Source organism: Barbus barbus (assembly GCF_936440315.1).
Source record: "Barbus barbus genome assembly, chromosome: 13".
NCBI lineage: Eukaryota > Metazoa > Chordata > Actinopteri > Cypriniformes > Cyprinidae > Barbus > Barbus barbus.
In genome coordinates this window covers 4,325,022-4,341,520 of record NC_136741.1, presented here as the reverse complement: position 1 = coordinate 4,341,520, position 16,499 = coordinate 4,325,022, and positions in this window count along the sequence as shown.

Genomic DNA, 16,499 nt, shown 5'->3' with positions numbered 1-16,499 from the left:
GTGTGGAGATACCTCTGAACCACTGAATCCATTCCTCATTTGCTGAGCAAAATCACTTTTTCAAGCCCCGCACGTCAGGTACTATGCGAGTAATAGGGAGCAATTATCATTTGTGTGCTCTGAGCATCTAACTGCAGTTATAAATCAATGATATTTATTTTTCATCCCGCGTCAGGCCATTGACTTTGAGGGGACTGAAAACACAGGCTTCAGGGGCGATGTGTTCGACAACTTTAACAGCAAGGTGACATGGCGAGAGAACAACTTGGCAATGGTTCATTTTTAAAACTGACTTTTGTCAGCACATAAAGGGGATCCTGCAAGGTATTCGTTTCCTCTCCTGGTATGAGACCAAGCATGCAAGCTGGCGATAGAAAGAGAGAAGGTTGGTGACCTTTTATGGATTCATGGCTGACCCTGGAGAGCAAGCCAGTGTTGGATGAACAGTAAGCACCCCAACTCCAGCCAAAGGACAAAGAAATCCGGGATAGAGATGACTCATCTCCAGTGAGTGAACAGATACAGAAAATGAGAGAAGGTGCAGTGGGAGCTGTATTTCATGAATTACCTGATGCAAACTGAGGACATGTTGGTTGGACAGTATAGCAACAGCTAGATTTTAACTTTTTTCTTTTCCGTGTCCATTGATGGACATGGCCATTTAGCCACCATATTGTTGCTAAAGCATTCTGCAATAAAACCTTAATACTTGATAGATTTACTCGAGATCATTAAAATCCTTAATAAATTTTATCATACATTCTTATATACTTAGAAATAAGTTTTTGTATTACTGCACTGGCAGATTTTTCACGTGATTTAAACTTTTACATTTTTAATAAACAAAATAATGAAGTGGAAAAACTACCAGTGCAATACAACAAAATACTCTTCCACTACCTTTCAAATGTTCTTATGATGTTTAAGGAAGTATCTAATACTCACCACACAAAACTTAATTTGAGCAAAAATAAAGTAAAATAGTAACATTGTGAATTTAAAATTACTTTTTGCTTTTTAATTCTATTTTAAAATTTATTAGCTATTAGCTATGCTTTGCTATGCAATTCTGTCAGGACCACTATCATCAAAGATGATTGACAATTAGCATACAGTTTGAATTGTCGGTGGTTCTGTTCTGGGCAAGAACTCCCTGCGCATTCATGCAGCCTAGCATGGATGAGAGCAGGGAGAGCAGCGATAACCCCCAGGGTAAACAGAACAGAACCAGCAAAAGTATTGTTAAAATTCAGTAATTTTTTGTACATATTTTAGAATTAGTCTGATTCAAAAGACAATAAGAAAGCTGGGTCCTGACTGACAGAGGAGGAGTTGAGGATGAAGGAGGGTAATTAGCTATTGAGCAATGCAAAAACTGCTGATAATACTGATGGACCTTATATATGGATGCTTAGGTATCGTATTCCTATAGGTGGATGGGGATAAGCTGAGAGTCAGCTGATGCGAGCTTGACTAACGTGTATTCATTTTCCACAGAAATACAGGCACAATCCAAACTAACATTCATCACTGCCAGTTCTTTCATTCAGTTCTGGTCATTCTTTGCGAGTATCCTAAAATGAGCTGATGAACTTTACCACATGAGCGTTTCTGTCCGCTAAAAGCATCCAAAGTTTCCTTTCTTACCAACCTCAGCAAAAAAGCAGCATGTTTATTGCAGTGCTCTCTGTATGGCTTGTATCTTAATGAGCTACATTTATCTGGGAGATAACTTTGATGTAGCACTGCCATTTTCAAATGAGTTGTAATGAGTAACCCAGCTGGCTTCCAGTTGCCTCACAAACATGCCGCCACAACATTGATACATTTCTACATCTAAAGGAGTGGGCATACATCACAGATCGGGGTGCATTCAAGGGGCGATTAGCATTGGCTAATGTCAAAATAGTAAACATTCTTATCTCCTGAATGTGAATGTGTGAACGTGACCCCTCTCCCACATAAATGCTGTTGTCTCCTTCACAGCTGCTTGCTAATTCTTCACCTGTGGCCTACGTAATTGATTCCCCATCCCTCCGCTGTCAGAGGTCACAGTCACTTTTGTGCATGTGTTTTGACTGTTACTATCCATGACAGGAACTTAGTTTATTGACCAAAAAAAGAGAAAAGAATCACCAGATTTTTTTCGTCAACGCATGACTTGGCCTGAGTAATTAGAGTGTCAAGAGTCGAAATGTCAGAGAGAAAGATAGAAATTCAATTTACCTCCTGCTCTGTTTCTCTGGTGTGGAACTATCGTGGCTTCCCATGAGCAGCTCTGCTGAATTGCTGCTGTTTTATCGGTGCCGTCAGTAGGTGCTTCCTTTTAGCCAATAATAGATGTCTGCAACTGCTGTCAGCTGTGCATTAATGTTAAAGCTTGTTACGAGCCTTTAACAACAACACAGATCGTGTTTTGCATATCAACATATTCAATCAAAAGCCATGCCTGTATGAATATCTGAACGCACAACCAGTACAATGCACAACATTGCTTCCTTTGAGCTAATGCAGCTCAGGAATATCCTAAAATAGCTTCACTCTCTGTTATAAGTTTTTATTGAAATTATAATTTGCTGCTGGGTGCGCTTACCTGCCTTTAGTCGACAGAATTTCATCATCATAGTTATTATTCATTATTATTCCTCTCTTAGAAGATGCTTTGTTCTTCGAAGCAACTTGCTGTACTTTTGTATTACAAATTACTGTCTGTCTCATTCAGCCTGAGGGTTTCAAGTCAAGATCAAAACTGACCCTATTTACTTTTTTAAGGCCTGCTCACACCAAGGATGATAACTACATCTATTGTTTTAATAATTGTTCTCATTTTATGAGAATAGGCAAACCCTCAGATTTACAATGATATATAAACTATTTACAAGCTCAAGCAAACAGTGTTAAAAGGGAAATCCAAATCAGTGTCAGTAACAGTCAATAGGGTCAAAATACCAAACGGTTTCCTACAATCTGTAGTTCTTTTCAGAGAACAAACAATGTTCACTCTAAACAGTCAACATTGATCTAATCTCTCACACACACAGCCACCAAAACCAACAATTCTCTCCTCACAACAACACAATGTGAACTCTCAAAGGAAGTGACATCAGGGCTTTTAAGGTGTGCCTGGAATCGAATGCACCAATCAAGATGAGCCAGTCATTAGCCTGAAGGAGCCAATCAGCACCGTACCTGGACATAAACACTTTCAAAACAAAAGAGAGAAAGAAACGAGAGAATACAAAACAAAGGGTTGTAACAATGAATCCGACATTGCTACTTCTCCTTTATATGCAAATGAGGGTGTCGAGATTTTTAGTGAATAATTAGTTCAATTTCAAAAAGCAATCAAGTGCTTTCACAAGACTTTGAATATAGTGTATGTGGATCACTATTCAATACTTACATCTGTAATTTTTGGAGTTAGACAGCCTTAGGGGTCCAGTTTCAACTTGACTTTGAAAAGATAACCAGAACTGTCTTTAAATATTCACCTTTTGTGTTATGATTATTGACATCCAACTTCTTATTTCCTATATTCTCTGATGACTCAGAGGTGCGTCAGCTCTCTCCACCTCCACCCGTCAGACGTGGATGAGCACCACACATACACACACCCCTCCCGCCCTCCACGCGTCTGCCTTTAACAAATCAAACCCAGAGAGGTGTCTTCAATAAATTCTGTATGGGGAACACCTGCTGATTTCCAAAATTGGATAATTATAAGGAAAATGAGTGAGCAGCAGTGGGCTGCGAGATGGCGTTGTTTCTAATGGTACCTATTAAATAACAGAGCAGATAAGCTCCTGGCTTTTTTATGCGCACATCAGTGTTTTGGACCGTAGCGATTCTGTACAGAGGAATCGGCTATGCTACAGTTGTTCCACCATAATAGAAGTCAGTACGCCTGACGAATATGCGGCCTTGGCTCCCCTAAACTAGCAATCATATCAAGGGGAGGAGAAAAGATATATTCTCTGTTGTTGCCTTGACCGGGTGCCTTGTTTTCCTTATAGGCGACGCAGGCAGGGCTTAGGGGAATTAGCAGGCATGCCACAATGGAGTGTATTTTTGTTCTTTTCTTGTTTAAAGTAGGCTGTAGTATTGCTTTCCTCCCTCTTGGGTTTTAACGGCAGAGTTTTATCCGCGCACCAGTCCTGAGCCGCAGAGAAAGATTGGACCCGGAGTCGCACTTTGTCAGAACATGGCCCACAGGCATTGCTCAGCAATGTTAATACGGCTGTCGGAGAAGTTTGTAGAAAAGTCGTTACTTATTAATTGATTCATCAGAAGGAAAAGGCTCGTGGCAGATGAGGAGACTGTAGAGGAAGATAAATTTCCCCTGAGTGGTGGATAAAGAGCGGTGAGCGATCGTGTGTGCACACGCATCGGACGAAGGCTGTCGTACAGATAATGCTATTGTCGATTCCGAGCATGGATGGCATTCAACTCCATCTAAATGAGTTGTGAAGGTAAAGGTCTGTCTGCAATACTGAGACCTGTTCCATTCTGTGGGCGAAAACGTGAACTGAGAGGATCTGTGTTGGTTAGAATTAAAAATAGATCAATTTGGTTGCCTAAATAAGGCTCTCCCTTTTCTACCATTATGTATCTGACTGTGTGCATGTACAGTAGAAACTACGTTCTGCTCATCCAAAAGGTTTAAAACGCTTTATAAAATTTTTTAATTGCACTGTTCTCAGCTGGAATGGGGAAAGATGAGATAAGCAAAGAAGCTTTTACCACAAGCATCCCGATTTATTACCTTATTTAAGTGGCCTATAAAATTAATGGCTTCAGTCTTTAAAAGGTGCCATTTATGAATACATTACAATTCTATGCCATATATGGTTAAGTATACATGTTCGCATTATACTACACTGCACACAACTAACATTAAATATACATCTATGGATTTATATACTGCAGATTGTATTTATTTAAGATGGTTTAGCTTAGTTCCAAGGCTGACTAGCTCTTAAATGTTAAAACTAGGAAACCAGCTATCTTAGGCTGGTTTAAGCTGTTTTTTTTTTCTTCTTCCTTTCTCAGCAAGGATAATTTTAATGCAACCTTGGTGAGCATGAAAGATGACTTCTAGAAAAATAAATAAATAAATGGTACTGTATATATACACAATTTCTGTGTAAAATGAAATATTTTCACATTTATATTAAAACAAAAAAGTTATATCAGGTTGCCATCTACTAATGATATAACATGTAATACACACACACACACTTTTACTAAAATATAAATAAAAACAACATCCTGTCCCACGCCACTCCAGTCTTTTTGAGACTCAAAACACTAACTCATTCTTAGAAAGGTCATGTTCATTGAGAAAGCTCACCTAATCAATGAAATGCTCTTTCAGAATCCAGCTGCAGTATTTGGAGGCAGAAAAACAGCCACTTGCTTTACTAAGAAGGGACTTATGAATTTGTGAACGTGAATGAGTATGATTTGTTTACTATTTTAAGACCTGTTTAAAAAGAGTCACTCACAACCAAATCAATAAGGACATGTCTGGGACAAATATATCGTATTGTAAAAAAAAAAAAAAAAGACAAATTAAATAAAGCTTAAATAAAATAAAATATGCATATAATACTTTAAATTAAAATTAGAAATGTTGCCAAGGCAACCAACTGGAATTAAGTTTTGTTGTTAAAGTTTACGAAAACTAGAACTAAAATAAAGCTAAATATTAATATTTTATTATAAAACAAAACTGATAAAAATTACAAAAACTAAATTATTTTAACAAAAAAAATAAATAATAATAAATAAAAATAAAAGCTTATTAATAAATATAAAGTCCTAAAATCAATAGTATTCTACTTGGCCTTTTCTCCAGTGAACATTTTTTCAGTAAGTTCAGTAATTTATATTCCTATTTATATGTTATGGTTATTTGAATCTTATTTTATGTTATTTTAAATACACAAAATCTAGTCTAATCTACAAAAGTTAGGTGTTTGAAACCAACTTACAGAACTACTGCTGTGTAATTGGATTTTTTACTCAAAACCCCAACTTTCTCAACAAGCCTCATATACTGTATTAGTTTTGCATGAGGACACTGTACCATCAATAGGATATCTTATGGGAATCCTTTCCATTTGTCTCTAATAAGGTGTCTTTACGGTCCATTCATCTTTCACTAGAAGTCCACAGTCTTAAAGCCAATGTAAAGGGAGGCCGATTGCGTCTAGGGGGCCAAGATTGACTGATTCAGACCCTCTAGGAGACTGGGAGGTGAGACACGGCAGAACCTGATTGACGGCCGTGTGAAAGCATGACTCGGCCGTCCTAACACAAACGCTCGTAATAGCTCACGGCAGCACCTCTCATGGACACACCTCCCCTGCTAATTCCTCTCACCTCCCTTTCTCACCAGCCGCATTTAATTCCCACGTTCCCTCTCTCAGTCTCTCTGCCTTCAGCTGCCTTCATTTTACTATTAGTTAATTTATCACCAGAGCCAGACTCCGTGGAAGTATATCAGGTCGGGAGAGTTACAGCTCAGACTCGGAGGTGAGATTTCCCAAAGGAAAGATTCCAGTGACACCCGGCTCTACTTTCCCCGCTCTTCATTACTGCGAGTGTACACTTGGCTAGCGCCGCGGGCTATGGGGGGCAGACTGCACTATAAGATAAGGGAGCCGAACGGCGGCTCTGTTGCTGTGGATGTCTGCTGTCACTCCCGGCAGCGGTCTTCTGGGAGCCGTGTGTCATTACAGATGCAGTGTTGTGTAATTAGGTAAGGAAGAGGTACAATCTCTCTCCACTTATAAGATCGGATAGGACCAGGACAAATCGAGGGGAGAGGGAAGCAGACTTGCTTGTAAAGCAGAAAAGTTACAGGTTGTTCTTACTTTGTATAAACCAGAGCTCCAGCCTCAGCAGCACTATGTGTTAGTAATCAAAGGAAGTTAAGTCAATGCGCTCTGTGAAAACTGCTCTTATTTAGGCTCTAATCAGAGTGATTGACAGGTCTGTGACGCGTCTAACAGGCAGCGCCATTCAAACGCTAAGCTGAGGAGTATAAAGGCCTGATCACACTAATAATGAGAACTTTATTAGTGTCCATGCCAGTGGATGATAAAATATTATAAGTGGGCGGTGCAGTTAAGTTGTCTGCTGCTTTAAATGCTCAAGATCATCAAAGCAGGCTGGATTCTGATTGGTGAATCATTTCTCTGTGCTGTTATCATTATAGCTGTGGACTTCTGTATTCTCAAAGAATTAGAATGATTATTAAAACTTTACAATCATAGTCATAGTTATAGTTATCATCCTTGGTGTGAATAGGCACACTTAACTCTTTCTCTGCCATTTTGAACAAAAAGCTGAGAAAATTGTGTTTTTGTGAAGACTGAATCTCTTTCACATTCAGGATAATGATCAAAATATAGATGGAGTAGATTTGTTCCATCCAATAATACCATCAAATAATTCTATACCACTTCCTGTGTGGACATTTCATGTAATAATGTTAGGCAGATTTAGAATGATCATTAAAACTTCATAGTTATTTTTATATTTAACGATAGCTATAAGAGTTAAAGATAACTAACAAGCAATATGAGGAGAACTAGTGCGTAATTTAGCTATGGGTCCAATGACATTGTTCCTCTGTGCCATCATCATTATAGTTGTGTTGTGGAGTATTAAAACATTCTCGTTATAGTTAACAATAACTATAAAAATTAACGATTACGAACAGGCAATATAAGGCAATATGAGCTAGCTGTAGTTCCAACAATATTGTTATGCGGTGTTGTTATCAGAATCAGCTTTATTCGCCAAGTGTGCGCAAACACACAAGGAATTTGTTGTGGTTTTTAAGAAGCTCTTGGTACATACATGAATAAATATCTGACATGAGAACAGAAACATTGAAATAAGACTCAACAATAATAATAATAATAATGTGTAAGAATCTGGAACAGAAGATTTATGTACAGATTTGTGCCTCATTTACTCTCTATATACAGCTGTTTAAAAAACTATGCATATATATTTACAAAGTACTAGGGAGAGAGGTTATAGTTGTGGTGTGGACTTTCCTGTTCTCTTGGAATGATTATTAAAACTGTATAGTTATCGTCCTTGGTGTGAATGGGTCTTAATGCACTTAATCAGCGAGATTACAGCAACATTAACAAGCAATATGAGCATGTAAATTAGCAAAAGCTCTCGTGCAATAAATCCATCAGAGTGGAGGTTCTTCTAATTTGGGCTCTGATTGTTTGTTTTGGGTTTTAGGGCTCAAAACAAACTAATTCCCTTGGAATGGAAAGGTAACGCTATTTGCACAGCTGATATTACGGATTAGGGTGAGTACGAGAGCAACAGATTGTGTGTCCAGTGTCTGGTCAATGAAAGTGCAAGCGTGCTTGTTTGCTCTGGGAGAGTTAAGCCTGGGCACACACGCTGTTACCTGCACAGCCAAACAAACAAGGGATTGAGCACCGAGCCATTAAATAATTACAAATGCCTGCATTTGATGGCCAAACCATCCACAAGGCCACAGCTGAATCTCGCTGAACCACAGCGGCCGTGCCACCCGCTATCATAGAGTCGTAGATTACAACTTTCCTTGACAAATCCACACCTAGAGTGGGATTTATTCGTGGGATCTGCACTGTGCTTTGGCAGTTATAGGCAAATTCCGTTCTCCTGGGCATCCTCCCAATGGCTTTGATTAAATGGTATTATATCGTGTTTGTCTGCGCTGAAGCACGAGGTACAGGCTTAGATGAAATGCTGTTTGAATTCTGCACAAGCTCTTTTTCTCCAACCTGTGGTATTAATGTGCCATGTAATAGACAAATAAACCCACAGAGAAGGGCACTGGAGGATGTGAAATGTGCTTTCAAAGATGCTCAGGATGGACGGATGGTTCGATGAGAAGACAAGCTAGAGCCAGGAGACCGTACCGACTACAGGCGATTCACACACTCTGACACCAAACATTATAAAAGTGTGTTGGAGTTGTTTTATTGAACCTATGCTTGAAAAAGTTAATCATGAGCTGCTGAGCTTGTAAGAAGACTTCGAAACAACACAGAATACAGAATAATGAATAAATGGTGATTTGAGTAAACCGCTTGAGCTAGAAACATTATTGTGGGGCTTGTTGAAGACAGACCCACAGTATATTGGTATAACCATTTGTAAAACCTGACACAAATTATTGCATTTACTGCAACAGTTTAAGAAGTTTAACAATGATGACATGTCTATGTAAACTTTGATGCAAAATTCAATGCAATGCAATAATTTAAGCAAGTTACTGCATACATTGTAAGTAAAACAAACCTCTAATGCGATAATTTACATGATAATATTTTTACAAATGTAGTTATGAACAATTTGGATACATTTCTGCATTAATCATTCATAAAATAATTCTTGAATATGACAGTTTATACAATAATAGTACAAAGGATTTCAAGAGAAATTAATACGGCAAACCCTTTAATCAATATATTGTCAATTCTGTTCAGTGCAACAATTCATTTGTACTTAAAAGGGTAGTTCACCCAGAAATGAAAATGTTTTGTCATTATTGACTCCCCCTCAAGCTGTTTCAAACCTGTGTGAGTTTCTTTCTTCTGATGAGCACAAAATATATTTGAAGGAATGTGGGTAGCCAAACAGATGATGGTAGCCATTGACTTCCATTATGGAAAGAAAATACAATGGAAGTCAATGATTATCGTCAACTGTTTGGTTACAAACTTTCTTTAAATTATCTTGTGTGTGTGTGTGTGTGTTCAAAAGAAGAAAGACAATTATAAATGGAACAACATGAGGGTGATGACAGAGGGTGATGACAGAATTTTCATTTTTTGGTGAACTATCCCTTTAAGAATTGCTTTAGTTATCATTTTGCTTTGTTGTAACTTGGTAGCATATTCATATATTTTTTTTAAGGAAAGGAATCTAAATGGTACTGATGGAGCTGTAGATTCATGGAATTGATAATGGGTAATTAGAGGTGATTTGAAAAAACAAAACAAAATAAAACAAACTGCATGTGCTACAAACATGATGGTACATCAGATTGTGGGCTTTGTTTAGGACAGGCATGCCATTGCTTTTTTAAGTAATCAGACCTACAGTATCCATGCTAATGAATTATAAAAAGCAAATAAGACATATTATCTGTGGATCAAAATATATTTTAAATGCGGTAGTCACTCCTGAAACTTGTAGTGTGTACGTGGCCATAGAGATTTGCTTGTGGGACCTTTTGAAAATATGCTACCAAGCAGAACATTCTAGCAACATTTAAAAAATTACTCTAAAAACAGTAACTGCATAGCAACGCCCTGGCAACTCCAATAACATCATGACAATGATTTCTGCACAGTCTAGCATCACTCACAAAAAATATGCTTGGCTTTAATGATGTGTGAGGTTGACTTTCTTTTTTCTTGATTTTCCTTGGCTGACAGAAATGCAGACTGGCTCAGTCGGTCCTTCTTATCTCCCCCTTTCATTCTGACGTGAACCACACACTGATAAAATGTGATCTCATTAAATAACAAACAGCCAGGAAAAACAAAACGGAAGGAAAAAGGTAGCGAGGAGGAATAGCTGTCTACAAAGTCACTCTAGGAGATTAAAAAAATGTTCAACTTAAAAAGTTTTTTAAATGTCAAATATTCCCAACTACTAATTGATAAGCAATGAGAAAATGAACAATGCTGATGACAAACAATTTCTTTGAGTTTATTTTCATTTAATGCAGGTTAATTTATGCTTTTTGCTGTTATTCAAAGACTTGGAGGATTAATTAGCACAGAACGGTTGATAGCTCGTTGCATTCTCTGTCAGCATACGCCATCTGTAGCGGCATGCTGATTAATGAACAGGTGTGTTCAGATGTGCTTTCATCAAGCTTGCTGAGACAGGCGACTCACACCTCCTAATCTGCTGCTGGCTGCGGTACAGAAGTCCCATTTGCTCCTCACCCCTTCACAAAACACTAAATTGTCTTTTCTTTGCATGCTTACAACAGACAAAATAAAGCCGTGCTAAATGCAATTTACCAATGATCAGAGATACAGTGATTCATTACACAATTCAAAGGTTAAAGAGCAGGTTGAAATACAAAACAAATTTACGTTGGGCTTCAATCTTGAAACACGACCTAGGCTGCGTTTCCCAAAAGCATCGTAAGCCTAATAAGTTCGTAAAAACGATCGTACGACTGATCTTAATATTGCGGTCTGTTTCCCAAAAGCATTGTAACATAAGTAGAACTTGAAAATCATCGTAGATCTACGAGTGCTCTGGAGTAATCGTTACGTGCATCGCATTGTAATAATGTAACAATTTCAGCAAGTTTCTATAATAATGTTTAGTAAAACAGCTATCTTGTGTGGTAATTTACATAAGGACATGTTTACGAACGGTTTTACGAATGCTTTAGGGAGGAAATTATTATGTAAATTCAGTGTGACCGTTAACATTATTTTCTATCTATACAATCAGTTTTACAAAAATTGTTGAATTCAATTTAATGCTACATTATAGATATTGCCAATTTGGTTACATTTTTGTATGAATGCATTCATAAAACTATATCTGCCTTTAACAAAATGATTTATAGATTATTAATTTAGTCATTTCAATTCAGTGCGACAATTCGTTATTTGCATGTGACAGTTTACATTGTGCAGTTTTCACAAATCATGAATATTCTTCCTTGTAGTTAATTCATTCATATATTCAGTTCCTTTCTAAGGAAAGAAAGCTAGAAAGCTCGCTACACTCATGTAAACAAAATAATGATATATCTAGAACAGTTAGCATAGAGTTTGTGTCAAAGTAGATGGTTTGACATACCATACACTAAAGCCAGATGTTAGACGAGAGAAAATAAGTGCAGATGTATCTATTCTAAATATGAGGTATATGTGTGCACATCTGGAAACAGGTGATGTCTTCTTAAATGTAAGTGTGGCTAGCTGCAGTCCATTAATAGTATGCTATAACAGAGGATTTTTAATTGATCCCGCGCAGGTGTTTTTTCAGGCAGCTCTATGGTGTAGGTTAGAATATCTAGCATCTAATTAGCTCTGGGATTTCACATCTTCCTGCTCAGTTCTTAAAGCTCGTTCAGATGATATTATATGCACACATTAACATGCTATCTCTCTCTTTCTGTCTTGCTTGCATTGTGTTGTTGTTTATGAGTTTGTGCACATACAGTATATTTCACAGCGTGAATGTTTTATATACAATGTTTTGCAGTATAATACATTGCATATGCAATTATATCTCGTTCCTTTGGGAGTTGGAGCAGGGAGCTGAGAAAGAGAGATAACAAATAACAAGTAGTAAGCAGAAAAATAAGAGCAATCTGAAGACTCTGGAGCTTATTGTGGTTGAACCCGAAAGCTGGCACCTTAGGCAGCCATCAGAGACAAGTTAGGTGAACAGGTGCTTGGAAGAAGAACCAAGTCCATTTCAACCTCCACTGACTGCTCTGGTTAACACAGGGTCATGTTCCAGCCTATAGCGGCTTCACATTTACAAACAAATGACTAGATATAAGTGAATACAATGAATGCCACTAACGTACATTCAAAAAAATACTGAAAATAGATTTTAACTAAGTTTAAACTGTCTTCTCACAACAAGAGCATTTTTCAGTTATATCAAGTTATACCCCTGCATTTATGCATTTTGTTTCATAATTATTGCTTTTTGTAGATAATAGATAAATCTGGATACATTTTTAGATAATATTTAATATTTCAGAAAAGGGCATTTGCATGCCCTTTCAACAAATAATACATGTATATAGTACTGTTCAAAAGTTTGGGGTTAAATAATAAAAATATTTAAAAATATAATTTATTCCTGTGATGCAAAGCTGAATTTTCAGCATCATTACTCCAGTCTTTTTTGCTGCTCCAAAAATATGTATTATTATGAATTGAAAAGGAGTCGTGCTGCTTACTATTTTGTGGAAACCATTATATATTTTTCTTTTTCTTTGATGACTAAATCTTTTATAACATTAAGTGTTTATTTACTGTCCCTTCTTTTGAATAACTTAATGTGTCCTTGTTTAATAAAAGTATTAATTTCTTAAATAAATGAATGAATGACCACAAAACTTTTCAACAGTAGTGTATATTCTAGAGATTTATTCTTGACCCATTATAGCAAGGTCAGTGTGCGTTTAAGAAACTGTATCTTTTTTACTGAACAATAACAGTGGAAATGTTCGACTAATATATGACTAAAGCAATTTTTTCACTGTTAGATGTTGTTAAATTTAAAACATGTATGTTCATCCTGTCCTATACTTCAGCTTTTTATTTGATCAAATATGATCAAATAAAACTTTTACAACTTACAAAAAATTTAAATAAACATGTTATTTGCAAATGTTACATTTCATTTAGAAAGAAAAATCACTTAGCTTAAAATAAACACACTAGCTAAATTTTGTGTCTCAGATAGTAAACTACTTATGCAAAACAGCTCTGGGGTCTGTTAGACAACCACCATCGACTCTTTTACATTCACCTGAGACAAATCAACACAGACTGCGCTGATAGGCTGCGAATTAGCATGCAACACTCTCCTGCCGGTTTATGACATGGAGCATATTAAACATTTTCCTTTAATTGTGTATTCTCAGATTGTAGGGCATTTGCATAGTGATTGTTTGGTCAGAGAAAACTGACTTGCTGTAAGTGCAAAGGTGCTGCTCTCTCCTCCTAATGAGAACAGGCTCACATCTGCAAGGACCCCAGAAGCCCACAGCCGCCACCCGTCATATTCATCACAAACAGATTTAGCCTGCGGCATCTGATTCACACTTTTACTGCGCTGTATAAAACAGAGGCTTTTATAATTTTGAAAGTACTCAAACATTTTCAGCTTAGCTCAGAGCTGCACCCCAAGGACCTGCTGCTTTTGCTGGTAAACCCACATGTAAATCTCTCATGATATTTTGATGTTTTTCTTATTTAGCTATGCGAACAGTGGAAAAGGGTGAGATATTGATAAGGAATTACTGATGCATGGATCCAAAACTGATATGTCAGACAACCGCATGATAAAAATGTCCATTACAACATACAGAAGATATTTGGATCCTTAAGCCACCATTAAAATGCATGAAAGTCTTTGCATTTTTTAGGTTTCCAATGAAAAATTGATAGATATACTAAATAAGAAATTAAGTATCTGGATACTTTTTGCTTACCGCTGACTTCAGACACTGGAGAAGAAAAAAAAACTATATTTCAAAATGTCTTATTTTTTCTTCCACTGAGTATATAGAAGCCCAATTCAACCACAAAATAAATAAATAATAATAAGCTGTGCATTTTTGTTTTAAAAATATATTAAGTTTTATGTTGTGTGATGTCATTTCCCCTGTTTGTCCCTCTCTAGTCAGAACAACTTTGGACTTGAGCGAGGCGGGTACGTCACAAATGCCCTCTGTAACATAGTTGAAATATATCAGATTGAGTTACAATTTTGGTTGATATTAGTAAAGTAAAGTAAAGTAAAGTAAAGTCGTGACGTATTGTCAAGTATGGTGACCCATACTCGAAATTGGTGCTCTGCGTTTAACCCATCCAAGTGCACACACACAGCAGTGAGTAGTGAACAAATGCACACACACACACACACACACCGTGAACACACACCCGGAGCAGTGGGCAGCCATGCTGCGGCGCCCGGGGAGCAATTGGGGGTTCGGTGCCTTGCTCAAGGGCACATCAGTCGTGGTATTGAATGAATGAATGAATGAATGAATGAATGAATGAATGATGCATTTATATAGCGCATTTATTGTGTATTGCCGTACACCCAAAGCGCTTTACAATCATGTGGGGGTCTCTCCTCAACCACCACCAGTGTGCAGCATCCACTTGGATGATGCGACGGCAGCCACAGCACAACGGCGCCAGTGCGCTCACCACACACCAGCTACAGGTGGAGAGGAGAGAGTGATTGAGCCAATCAAGTGGATGGGGATTACTAGGAGGCCATGATTGATAAGGGCCAGTGGAGGGAATTTGGCCAGGACGCCGGGGTTACACCCCTACTCTTTATGAGAAGTGCCATGGGATTTTTAGTGACCACAGAGAGTCAGGACCTATGTTTAACCTCTCATCTGAAAGACGGTGCTTTTTACAGTATAGGCTTATTGAGGGTGGAGAGAGCGCTGTACATTCACTCCCCCCACCTACAATCCCTGCCGGCCGGGGATGACATGTTTTGATGCTGTATTGAGTCAAGTAGTGTGTTCGTACGTCATTATTTTCATGTATATTCTGCATTTTGTGTTAATTAGCTGTTTATGAGTTGGTTCAAGTTACCGCCAGCGCCATTTTTTATTCTTTTTTTTTTCTGCTAACTTTGTGTGATGTTTTAGGAACTGCTCCTGTTCAATTCTCACCTGTCCAATCGTTTCTTGTCTCTACTCCTACTGGCCTGACCACTGAAGGTGACAAACCCCATTGCAATAAAAAAGCAACCTCTGAGCAGTAAAACATTTGTATAATGGAGTCTTGCAAGATATTACAGCAAGACAATAAAGAGGTCTCCCAGGTTTCTCACACGTTTCTCTCCCATTGTCATTTTGGATTCCTTTCTTTCAGAACTTTCTCATGTCTCAGTTGTGTCTACTTTTATATACTGTCCTGAACAAGGGACTCATGAATAACTATCACAAAACATAAAACAGTCGAGGGCATGTAAACTTTTGAACTGTATAGGCACAAATTCAAGCGCACAGAATTATACATCTTTAGGTTAAAGCCAAGGGCCAGTATAAATATCACATATATTTCAACAACATGCAAGAAGCAACAGAATGTTGGATGAATGTGCAAACCAGCCCTTCAGGTCAGAGTTTTTTTGCGTGCATAGACAGCTAAAAATTATTCCAGCGGGTTCTCCCAGAGCAGCGGAGAAGACATTGAATATTTTGTCTGCATTACTATAGAAGTAATGATGATGCCCTCTGAAACAGAAAGTGAGGTCAATCTTTGTTGAAAAATGAAAATCATATCAAGAGCTTCATATGGATACGTCATCAGGATGAATGAGAATACGCCCTCAGGCATATGTGAGTGTAGAGCATTCTGGATCCAGCATAAATAACAGACTTCTCAGGTATAAAGTCACAAGAAATGCATTAAATATTTTCCATTATTACCCAGGAGAGAACAAAAAGGCTATACATTTCTTTTAACACACATTGATACAGAATGTTGGGGGCAAGGGGGGCATTTTGTCACACTATGTAGGTTAAGTTGACAATTAAAAAAGCATATTTCAATAAAATTTAAACTGCTAACAATTATGAAGCACAATACAATTATGTAAAAGGTGATACAGAAAAATCAATCTGTCGTTTCCACCAGTAGAAAGTGTAACAGTGAAATAAACAAAATGTGACAACCTCATTATACAGTAAATGTGTTCTGACATTACAAAAAATA